Below are 13086 nucleotides of genomic sequence, written 5' to 3' on the forward strand. Positions count from 1 at the left end.
AGGGGGTTGCGGGGGATCCTTCGTATTTTGGAATCTCAGCCCCTTTGGTGAATCATCCCCCTCCCTAGAAGGGTGAGCACCACACCCATCGTAGTCCCTCAATGATGCGAGTCGTAAGAAGAATAAATACTAACCAAAGTAAAATTGCACTCACATTTATGAAATGATTAATTTTTTGATAAATGAAATATGTATTGTAAAAAATTTCGGTAAAAATACTGAAAAAAAAAATTATCATAACGAGTTCTTAAGCTGCGAGTGAATTAAGCGCTGAAATTTTGTCAATGGTAATTTTCAAGGACTGAAGGATATAAGCCAACCCGCTGGTCTCGATCATTTCTCCTCCCATCTCACCTACCGGTTTGGAGGCTCATTGTCCAGGAATATGATAGAGTAGGAATAAAAAAATAGGCCTAACCCTAAGGAGAAATAGGGCTGGCAAAAGGTGAAATAGGACTTCTTTAAAGATTTTAAAAAATCTGTCCTATTTCTCCCAGTCCTAATTCTACAGGAGAAATAGGACTCGAAATATTCAGTCCTATTTCTCCAGTCCTATTTCGTTTCAGTCCTATTTCACCGGCTACCTGGATGAGTCTATAATTTTGTAAAAATCCGATGAAACTCATGGAAGTGAAAGTGATGATGCAGCATCAGTTAATGAATTCGAAGATAACGATGGTAATTAGGCCAAACATATATTGAAATTGAAATTCAAAATTGTATTACCTAAACCCTTTCCCCTTTTCTTAGTTGACGGAGTAGATATTGACCCAGCACTTTGGCCACAGGTGTTGGAGGAAAATGAAAGGAATAAGATTATCAAGAAAGGTCCTTCTTTAACTTTACCCGATAGTTTCCCACGAGATAGCAAGGATAATAGAACCTTTCCAAAGAATATTTTTTCCAGGCTTTACCCAACGGGGAAAAAGTTCAAAGGGACTATTTGGTCTGGAGCCCATCATCAAGCTCAGTTATTTGTTTTCCATGTTCTCTATTTGGAAATGGCAATTGTGGTTCTAGCGATAAATCTCTTCTTCTACGCTGGAACGGAGGCATAAAGGGTGGCTGGCCAATTCAAAATTCGGAAAAGTCTTACCATTTTTCATTAAAGTCACGGTAGCTGTTTGTTGTATCGTATGTTTGTTTATGTTCGTATCGTTCAAATGTTCAAATGTTTTAAAATACTAATACAGTAATACAATCAAGAAGGGATAAGAGATGGTACCGATTGCTGCTAAAATGTGAAGGTCTTATGGCCGCCAACACAGGTGCTGTCGCGGGTGGCGTGAAAGCTCTGTGCGGCGCTGAGTAATGACAAACCTAGCCGGATTTTCCGGGTTCGAACCCTAGACCACTATACAACAACTTCATCTTTCAGACGCTTTATCCACTTAGCTATTTCTATACATATCAAGTTATATGTTTTCCGGCGTAATTCCGGAATTTGGTTGAAAAAATTTCCCAGTGAAAACCAAAGTTAGTTTACATTTGGTACGTGGTTGCAGTTCTATTATTTTTACTGATTACATACTAATTTTCACAATAATCATTTCATTTTCTTGTTTAATCGTTAACTTAGACCAAACATTTCAAAAATACAATAAAAATGTAATAAAAAATAACAAATTAAAAAAGCTCGCCCGGGTAGGAAACGATACTGACCATTCTTTTTTCTTCATCCGATGTTGATTTTAGGTCGGTTCACATCTTAAATGCGTTATAAGTTACAAAAGATTGGTCCATGGTTGGAAAAATATTGGAATGTGGTTTTCCAAAAACCAAATCAATTCCATCCTGGGCCATGCTTAGAAAGTTGAGTTTTAACGATGCATGTATCCCGCTACTAAACCAATGTAGATACAATTTCGAACCTTTTCTGTTGTTCGATATCGACTAGCCAATAATAATCCAATGTCCAAAACCTAAATTTCAACGATGTTTATATCTCAATATTTATCCAATGTCAATACAATTTCGAATTTTTGCTGCTGTTCAATATCGAAATGCCAATAGTACCCCAAAGTGAGAAACCCAAGTTTAAACGATATATATATCCATATACAAATCCAATGTTGGTACAATTTCAAATTTTTGCTCTTGTTCTATATCGAAATGCCAATTGTACCCCAAAGTCGGAAACCCAAGTTTAAACGATATATATATATCCATGTACAAATCCAATGTTGGTACAATTTTAAATTTCTGCTCTTAATCGATATGGATTAGCCAACAGTAAACCAATGTCAGAAATCGATGTATATCTCCCGATAATAATCTAATGTCGAAACAATTTCGAATTTTTGCTGTTGATCGATATCAATTTGACAATACTAAACCAAAATTAGGAAAAAAAGATTAAATGATCTATATTTTCCGATACTAATCCAATGTCCATACAATTTCGAATTTATGTTATTGTTCGATATATACCCGGGCAGGAACAACATTCGCCAATCTGTATGACTCTAATTAAAAAACCTAGACAACATTTCTTCAAAGGTATTATTAAAAAGTTCAACTAATCCATTACTCTGCGGATGATATGCAGTAGTAATAAGATGATTAGTTGGTAAGGCTCAAAATAGTTCCTGTGAAAATTCAGATGTTAGACATTTTCCACGGTCAGAAACTACATTAATGGGAGCCCCTTGTTGAAGAACAACACGTCGTACAAAGAAAACGACGATTTTTTCGGTTGTTGCTTTTGGTACAGCCTTTGCAATTACCCATTTTGTTAGGTAGTCCACAGCGATTATTACATGACGATTTCTTATCTGGGAAAGTGGAAATGGGCCTATTAAATCAAGATTAACTTTTTCAAATGGTTGTTTGGGATAAATAAGCTTCATGTAACCTGCTGGACGATCCTTTGGTTTTTTCTTCGACTGACAATCTATACAGGATCGAAAATGATTAATTACATAACGAGTCATTTTAGGCCAATAAAAGCGTTGATTAATTTTGTTCAAGGTCCGGGTAACTCCTAGATGACCAGCAGTTACATCATCATAACACGCTAGTAAAACCTATTCAATTAGAGCATGTGGTAGAGATAATCGATAAAACACTTTGCTATGTTTAACAATATGTATTACCATATATAAAATCTGTTCATGAAGTATGAAATGACGTGTTAGGCGGCATGTCATGGCTAATGGATGTTTTTTCTGCAACCCTATAATAATTGGTTGCCACCAAGGAGATTCCCACTGTAAAGATTTTAAATTAGTATTTTGAATTAAAGATGACGGTTGAACAATTAACATAGGAATTTGCGTTTCGGGCTGATGTGGATTAGTTGGATTGCGAGAAACTGCATCGGCATCAGAATGTAGACGGCCGCTGTGGTTAATAATTTCAATGTCTAAATCCTGAAGTTGCAGGGACCAGCGTGCCAATCTTCCTGATAAATCTCTTTTACGCATTAGCCAACACAAGGAGTGATGATCAGTCACTACCTTAATTTTTGATCCCCAAATGTAAATTTTAAACTTTTGAATTGACAAAATTAATGCTAAACATTCCTTATCAGTAATAGAATAATTCTTTTCCGCTGGGCTTAGCAATCGGCTGACATAGGTAAGAACTCGTTCTCCGCTGTTTTGTTGTTGGACTAAAATTGCTCCCAATCCATAATCACAAGCATCACAATGGATTTCCATTGGCAACTCATAATTGGGATGTCCAAGGATAGGTGGAGAGGTTAAAGCACTTTTCAGTTGCTGGAAACTAGTCATGTGCTCGTCGGACCATAGGAATCGTTGACCTTTCTTCGTTAAAGATGTTAAAGGGTCTAGCAATAATAGAAAATTTTTTAACAAAGCGTCTGCAATAAGAGCAAAAACAGAGGAAACTTTGAACTTCTTTAAGGGAGGATGGTACAGGGAACGATGTTACAGCTTTCACGTTTTGGGGTTCAGGCGACAAACCTGAACCGCTTACAAAATACCCCAAAATCAAAAGGCAGGTTGCAACAAACGTGCACTTAGACAATTTAAGTTTGAGATTAGCCTTCATCAAGCACTGAAGAACCAGTTCAAGTTGAGTGAGAGGCTGTGAGATGCTATTAGAAAAGATTACTATATCATCAAGATAGACAAGACAAGTATTCCATTTTAAACCCGCTAACAAGACATCCATCATACGCTGAAACGTACTGGGAACATTTGTCAGTCTAAAAGGCATAACTTTGAACTGATAAAGTCCATCCGCTGTTATGAAGGCAGTTTTTTCTTTATCAGCTTTTCATCTGAACTTGCCAGTAACCACTCTGCATATCCATTATAGAAAAATATTTCGACCCCTCTAACCTACTTAATGCGTCTTCAATTCGCGGAAGAGAGTACTCGTTTTTTCTAGTAATAGAATTCAATTTGCGATAATCGACGCAAAAACGCCAAGAATTATCAGGTTTCCGAACCAATACAACAGGAGAAGCAAATGCGCTTTGAGAAAATTCAATAATATTGTCATTAGCATCTGTTCTACTTATTCTTGAATTTGACCTCGCTGCTTCCATGCACTAGGATATGGTGCTTGATATACTGGCGGATGATTTCCAATATCAATACTGTGTTGTACAAGATTAGAGGATCTGAGATCATGACTGTTTGTAGCAAAACAAGCAGAATATTGAAAAGCAATTCTTTAATGGACTGTCTCTGATCTGTAGGTAATTCTTTATTAATTGCATCATCAAGATTTAATTCTGAACTGTTATCAAACAATAAAGGCTGGTCTGGAACTTCAAATGTCCAGATCTCTCCCAATTTTACCCCCTTTTCGATTAATTGAGGAGAATCCGAAAAATTTATTAACTGAACTGTTTCAAGTGACAAATTGGATAAAAAACAAAATCGACCCACGGAGAGACCCTTATCGTTCAATATTTTAATAGAAGGCTCAATCATTTCAACATCCCCGGTTGTCCTTCTATGAGTCATTTCATTTGTTCGAGTTACAGGGATAGAAATCACCGAATGTGCTGGAAGAGAACAAGCCTCTTTGCAAACAATGAAATCAGAATTGTTGGGTGGATCGACATAATCAATTTCACAAATTTTAAAAGATAACTGTTAATTTTCGTAATTAATTTGAATGGACTTCAATTCTCGGAGTGTATAATTCCCAATCAATAAATTACAACCATTAATTTCTTAAACAACAGCAGTGACTGAAAAATTTATGTTGTCTATTTTTATTTCAACATCTACAATCCAATGAGGCCGAGTTCTTTTCCCATCTGCCAATAGTACATCTGACCCAACCCAATTTTTCAATGGAAGTTTTAGCATTCTATGAAAGTAAGGAGAAATAACAGTGATTCCCAAACCTGTGTCAATAATGGCTTCTGTCAATATAACTGTTTTCAATGTGAACACACTGTGAAATTATGAGTTTATACTTCTACATGTAAACAGAATCCAACATACTTTTAATCAGTGTGAATACACTGTGATATTAAAAGTTTATAATTTTACATGAAAACATAATAAACTATACTTGTATTCAATGTGAATACACTATAATAACATCAATTTATACTTCCATATGTAAAAAGATTTTTTACTTCTATATGTAAACAGGATCAAATATACCTGTTTTCAATGTTAAAACAGTTCGATATTATGAGTTTATACTTCTACATGTAAACAAATTCAAATGTACTTGTATTCAATATGAATACACTGTGGGATTAATAGTTTATACTTCTACATGTAAACAGCATAAAATGTACTCTTATTCAATGTGAATGCACTGTGATATTATGAATTCATACTTCTACATGTAAACAGAATCAAAAATACTCTTATTCAATGTGAATACACTGTCATACCGTGAGGTTTTACTTCTATATGTAAACAGGATCAAATATACTTGTTTTCAATGTGAATACACTGTCTTACCATGAGTTTATACTTCCACATGTAAACAGAATGAAATATACTGGTTTTCAAAGTAGATACACTATGATATTAAGAGTTTATACTTCTACGTGTAAATAGAATCAAATATACTTGTATTCAATGTAAATACACTGTGATACCATGAGTTTTTACTTCTATTTGTAAACAGAATGAAATATATTTGTTTTCAATGTGAATACACTGTAATATTATGAATTCATACTTCTACATGTAAACAGAATCAAAAATACTCTTATTCAATGTGAATACACTGTCATACCGTGAGGTTTTACTTCTATAAGTAAACATCATCAAATATTCTTGTTTTCAATGTGAATACAATTTGATACCATGAGTTTATAGTTCTATATGTTAACCGGATTAAAAATAGTTGTTTTCAATGTGAAAATACTGTCATACCATGAGTTTTTACTTCTATATGTAAACAGAATCAAATATACTTGTATTTAATATGAATACACTGTTATATTATGAGTTTATACTTCTTCATGTAAACAGAATCAAATATACTTGTATTCAACGTGAATACAATGTGATACCATGAGTTTATACTTCTATATGTAAACAGGATCAAATATACTTGTTTTCGATATGAATATACTGTCATTCAATGAGTTTTTACTCCTATATTGTAAGCTATTAATGTTTTAATTTACTTTTTCATTGTCGTTTCTTTTGAAGTATATTTTCAGTAGCACAAAAAATTGGGGAACAACTCTAGAAAGGACTGAATTTTGAACGGTGTCTCTACTATTTTCTATAGAACAAAAAGTTTTTATACGGAGTTCGTAAAGGTTGAACTACAAGAAAATCAAGTTGAAATGTTGGACGGAAAATCAGTCTGTAAGACGTCTAAGGAAGAAATTAGATAGAAAAGAGGAGCGTATAAAAAAATTAATGTTACGTACGAATAAAGGGTAGGGAAAAATAAGGAAAAGAATAAAAAATAAATTGTTTTGGTTCTTTACATAGTTATCCGGTTCCAAAAGATTGCGTCTCGCAATCAATCAAGGTCAAATTTGGAACGGAATAGAAAGTGAGTCAAAACAAAACAAAGAAAACAACCTTAATTAATTCAACAGAACAGCTGCTTCTCGATGCGCTTGTCTTAGTGCGTCCCGTTGGAATTTGTTCCATGGAGGCTCTCCTTGTTGAAAAGAGGCTGATTGGGCAAAAAATTCCGGGGCGGGTTGTTGATTAGAGTTGGGTAAGTTTACAATAGTAAAGGGTGTGGATGGATTTTTGGGGTTTAATAACGCGGGGTGGACTACTTCTATATCATTATCATATGTTTTGGTGAAGCAAGTGAAAGGGTTATAAGTACTTAGAAAAGAACAACAAGGTATGTATCTTGCAATAAGGGAACCTATTCCATAAAAATGAAAGAAAACGAATCCGATAAATCCCATCCCTAGAAGACTACAAATGCTACTTGACCAACTAAGAATCTTAGACGACAGGAAAACGTTCTTTCCTTTTTGTAGTGAGGAAAAAAGAGTGCTCATGTGAAAAGAATTTCCAAGGTCGATGCTATGTTCTTCTTTAGCAGCAGCAATTATCTCGGCGATTGCAGCTGCGGTGCTCATCGGGTGGGGGGTTAGCGCGGGGTGTAAACTTAGTGCGAGTAGCTTATCAATTTCATACGGCAAAGTGTTGATCAAACTATGTCCTTGGATTATTACACCGGGGACGATTGGATGCCAAGAACTGTTTTTGTAGAAATGTGCTCGGCCGTTAATGTGGACGAAATTTTTGTGCCAGTAACAGGGGGTGTAAGGCGTCAGTTCCTATGCTTCAGTGTCTAAAGTGTAGTCGCCAAGTTTGGGTTGAGGACCACAGCTTGTGATTTCAGTGGTGATCGTTGAATTTTTCGGGGAGCATTGATAGACGCTGATCGATTCACCAGTGGCTATCAATTTGCTACATGTGGGTAAATTAAGGTAACTGGCAGCAAGCCATCCACTGTGTTGTGCGGTTGCGATAGCAGTTTTGTGTGCCAGAAACCAATTTTCACATTGTAGAGCTCGAATTTCTCGAGCCACTCCATTTATTCCATCTGTTATTCGGTCTTGTGCGTATTGAGAATGTGCCGCTCCGCTGATTTCAGCCCGGATAATGTCAGCATTATTTTCGATGTCTTCTTTCAGTGGTTTACTCGGATGAGCATTGGTGTCAGTTAAAGAATGTAAACGTAAAATAACTTTTTCCACTCCGATTACTTGTTTGTAACTTTTTTCTGATGAAGTACAATATTTATTGTTAGTTGTATTGTAAACAAAGTCAAGTTGTTGTTCGACGTCACGAATTCTTTCTATTTCACTGTTAGTCAGGTAACGTTGAGCGATACCTGTTTCCACAAGCCTTAGATTGCACTGTTGAACTTCTCTTAACGATTCTTTCCAGACAATGGTCACTAGGTTGTGAGAAATGGATCCATTGATCCCTTTCGGTATATCGCCAATGGATGAACTTATCGTATAGTTAGCGCACTCAGTTTCTAAAGTAACTTCTTCTAATCGACAGTTATTCCGCTGATCAGCTGTAACTTGAAGCCAGCTACCCTGCACATTTGGAATACGTTCGAACGACTACTTATTCTTTCCTAAGTAGTCCATGCTTTTGCCATGGCACAATCGGGAATCTCGCATTTTTTCACATTCATGTGCATTGACTTCTATTGGCACTCTTGATTGACTTGGAGTTTGCCAACCCCAGAAGTCAGTATAGATGTCTTTCCTTTCCAGCCACATGGTACACGAATGGCCAACAAAACGGTTGATTTGGGGAAGAGTAGAATAGACATCATAATATACTGAAATAGCAGGAAGGGGGCTTATTTGATAATCACAGTCATCACTAGTGAATTTTAGGAACCCCTTTGGCTGAGAAGCCGTACAATTACAAATAGTGATATTAAGAGCATGGATGCGACAGAAAAACGGTATGATGAGGAGAGGTAGAGGACATAATCTATAAGAAAAAAGTAATTTCAAAATCAATTTCAGTGATCCATTCTATGAATTATTAAGATTACTAATACAAAGTTTTTATTTACTTATTTATTTATTTATTTATTTATTTTTATTTTATTTTTTTAAAGAGTGCTTTAAGTGATATTGTTCAACTATTACTAAAAGTTAAAGAAATCCGTTAATACGCAATAATTAGAATTTAAACACGACTAAAAGATAGTTTAAGTGATTCGAACGGGATTTACAAAAAATAACAGCAATACAATTTCAGAATTTGACAACTGGTTTTAAAAGATTCCGAGGACGTAAACCGAGGCGACGCTCTGGTTGTATGGGTAAGGTTAACGTCTCTAGAATCGGGTTGGAAGGTAACGAAATTGTTGGTGAACTAATCATTAAATTTGGAGTAGGAGGAAATGTGGCTGGGGGTCCCTCAAATTTTGAGTAGGATTTTCTTTTTCACAAGGAACTCAGCTTTAAGGTATGTTTGTAGGGGTAGAGGAAAAGTTTCGAGTTCATCTGCAGTTTCTTGTACGAATTTTTCAGCCTGTTTCTCAATTCTCACATCTAAAAAGTCGACACCTGGTTCGTCTTTCCAGATCATTGACTCAAATAGGGATTTTATTCCATTCACATGTACAAGCTGTGTTTGTTTTCCTACGTCTTGTTGTATTTCCACAGTACTATTGTTGCTTACTTTCAAAATTCGAAAAGGGCCTTTAAAACGTGGAAGGAGTTTTTTCTAATTCCCGCCAAGGGCGTTCGCATATCCAGTAAAACTTTATCTCCTACGTTACATTTTTGCTCTTTTACGCTTTTATCGTACTGGCTTTTTGTTGTTCACGAGCTTGGGAAAGATTAATTTTGACAAGCTGAAAGGCTTCGTGTAAGCGTTTCATAATTTGACTTTCATAGTCTGAGGGAGTAACTATTACTGGGGGAATAGGACGGAGGAGTTGATCAATCGGCATGACTGGATCACGACCGTGATTTAGAAAATATGGAGTCTTAAGTGTTGACGAGTGGAGAGAATTATTATAAGCGAAAACAATGGGGCCTAAAATATCCTCCCACCGCTCGAATCCATTCTCCAAAGATTTCCTTATCATTTCAACAACAGTTTTGTTGAATCGCTATGTTTGCTCATTAGTCTGAGGGTGATACGCAGTTGTTTTCATGCGTTTAATGTTTAAAGCTTTACGAAGCGCAGAAAATAATTCAGAAGTAAAATTACTGCCTCGATCTGTAATTATTGCTTTCAAGGGACCATGATGTAAAATAATTCGTTCTACTAAGGCTTTACTAGTACTGAGGGCGGTACAGTTGGTAAGAGGAATGACTTCTGTACATTAAGAAAAGTAATCCGTGATTACTAATATATAATTGTTTCCTTGAAGTGAATGCGGTTTGATTGGACCTAGAAAATCTAAGCCCATTACTTCAAAAGGTCTTGTAGCGAGGTCTAACGGGTTGAGATAGGCTTTCGTACTGTGCACTCGACGTCCCAGTGCACAGGTTCACAAGAAGTGAAATATTCCTTAACATCCCGTAACATGGTAGGCCAATAGTATTTGTCCCTTAGACGAAAGAATGTTCGCCTAGCTGCCATATGTCCTGACAATGGGGAATCATGGTATTCTTGTAAAAGTTGCTTTCTCAGAGAAAGTGGAACATCCACTTGACACTGTTTAAAGTTTCTTCTTTCCACTGACGTAGGCTCGTAGTGTTTACATAAAAGACCATTTTCAACAAAGAAATAATCTATTTCACTGACCCAAGAAGGCATCGGGTCATCTTCTTTTTTCCAAGGTTCATATTGTTCCAAAAACGTAACGATTGCTTTGCACAGAGAATCTTTCTGCTGTTCTTGACACATTACGTTGTTGTCTGCAGGAATGGCAGATATTAGATTCATCGGTATTCTTGAAAGAAAATCAGCATTCTCGTGTACTCGACCTGGTTGGTACTGAACACTGAACTTCATATAAGATAACAAAATCGCCCATCTACCTAGTCGCCCCGTTTCGTCTTTAAAATTCCGCATCCATTGAAAAGGCCTGTGATCGCTTTCAATAACAAAGGGTTGATCTTGTAAGTAATGTCGGAAACGTTTTATCCCAAACACTACTGCTGCGGCCTCTTTTTCTATTGTCGAATACATGATTTCCCCTTTATTGAGATTTCTGCTTGCATAGGCTATGGGTTGGTCCTTTCCGTCTTTCATATGAGAAAGGACGGCTCCTAAGCCATAGTTACTTGCGTCCGTGTAAATCAGAAATTCCTTCGAAAAATCCTGGTATATCAACATAGGTTCTGATATTAAACAATGTCGCAAGTACTCAAAAGTTGCAAATTCATCTGTTACCCAAAGTTACACAATCAGTAGGTTTTCCTTTAGTCTGTGATAACAACGGTAGAGAAACTTTTTTCCACGAACGAGCGACGGTAGAGAAATTTTTTACAAATCGTCTGTAGTAACTGGCTAGTCCCAAAAAAGATTGTAATTCTTTTACTGTACCAGGTCTTTTGTAATTCACAAGGGTTTCAGTTTTAGCAGAGTCTAGTTTTATTCCTTAAGCCGTGATTACGTGTCCAAGATAGGAAACTGATTGCGCTAAAAATTCACATTTTGACATTTTCATTTTTAGGTGCGCGTTTTCTAAGAGGGAAAAAACAACAGTCTTCAAATTGGTAAAATGCTCTTCAATAATACTTGAAAAAATTATTATATCGTCAAGATCAACGAGACAAATCTTTCCAATAACTCTTCGTAAAACTGAATTCATCAGTCTTTGAAACGTTCCCGGGGCGTTGGTTAAACCAAATGCCAAACGATTCCAATCGTACAAATTGTCATCGACTATGAAGGCTGTTTTTTCTTTGGATTCCTCCTCGAGCTCAATTTGCCAATATCCGGAGGCAAGATCTATGGGGAAAAATACCTCTGTCCCACCAGTAAATCTAAAACGTCGTCAATACGAGGTAAAGGGAAAGAATCTATATTTGTAATTGCATTTAATTTTCTAAAATCTACACACAAACGGATATCCCCTGTTTTCTTACTTACTAATACTATCGGGGCTGCCCACGGAGAAATTGAATGACGAATTATTTTATTTTGCATCAGTTCCTCGATTATATTTTTAGCTATCTCTTTTTGTTTTGGAGACGTACGATATGCTCTTTGACGAATAGGACCTTGTCCTTGTGTGTCAATGACATGTTTTACTAAAGTAGTATGGCCTAACTCACTTGTTTTAAAAGCAAAACTGTTATAATTATTTATTTTTAATCTACACAAATTCTCTCTGTTTTCCTCATCTATGTCTGGAAAAGCTGACCTAATGGCTGCTGTGTTTATTGGATCTGAAGCTACGCTAATTGAAGCCATTGTTTCAACAGGCTTTCTTGAAGGACTGGAAATACGAAGGGTCCTTAACACTGTAAGGCGAGGTAGAAATATGGTTTTATCTGTTCCATTAACAGCCTCCACACGGAGCGAATGATTTTGTGTCGTAGAGATGTAGGGTTCCAGGCTAAGCCCGGACGGAATATTACAGCATCTAACAAAATGACAAGTATTGAGAGGGTTGAAATGAGTTTCCTCTTCTCTAGTCTCTAGGAGACTAGTGGAATTTGGAGGAATTCTCAAAGATTTGCTAATCACAGAGGGATTTTCTGTTTTTTGGAAGTAATCAATTTCCGGGACTCGGTAGATGGACTGTTGTTTTCCGTTATAGATAAACTGATTTTTCCAAAGTGCATCGCGCCCTAGAACGCAATCTTTAACAATTCCATTTACGACGATGAATTTCTGCCTAAGTGCTTGGCGTGGCGTTTCTTCTGCCACAGAAAAGTTAATGGTGATTGTGCCCTCTGTCACGAGGCGCCTTTCATTTATGCTGAAAAGATCCACATCTACCTGTTTAGTGAAATTAATTAATTCCTTTCCTTCTTTAAGCTTATGAAAAAATGTGCTACTAATAACGCTTCTCTCAGCTCCATTGTCAAACAGCGCTTTTACAACAGAATTTCCTATTTTTATTCTTATCCTAGGAACTGTAGATTTTACTGCAAAACTATTTATACTCTGCCGTAAATTTGCGCGCTAATTGGGTTTTCAAGTTTAAAGTTATCAAACTCATCAGCCGCTTCACCATAAAATTTGATCTCTTCACCACAATAAA

The 13086-nt window shown here is 36.3% G+C and overlaps 1 pseudogene; it reads right to left on the reverse strand.

The window, feature by feature from the left end:
* Positions 1 to 3175: 3175 nt before the first annotated feature.
* Positions 3176 to 9503, reverse strand: LOC116923932 (annotated as a pseudogene).
* Positions 9504 to 13086: the final 3583 nt, after the last annotated feature.

Source organism: Daphnia magna, linkage group LG5, assembly GCF_020631705.1.
Source record: "Daphnia magna isolate NIES linkage group LG5, ASM2063170v1.1, whole genome shotgun sequence".
Taxonomy (NCBI): Eukaryota; Metazoa; Arthropoda; class Branchiopoda; order Diplostraca; family Daphniidae; genus Daphnia; species Daphnia magna.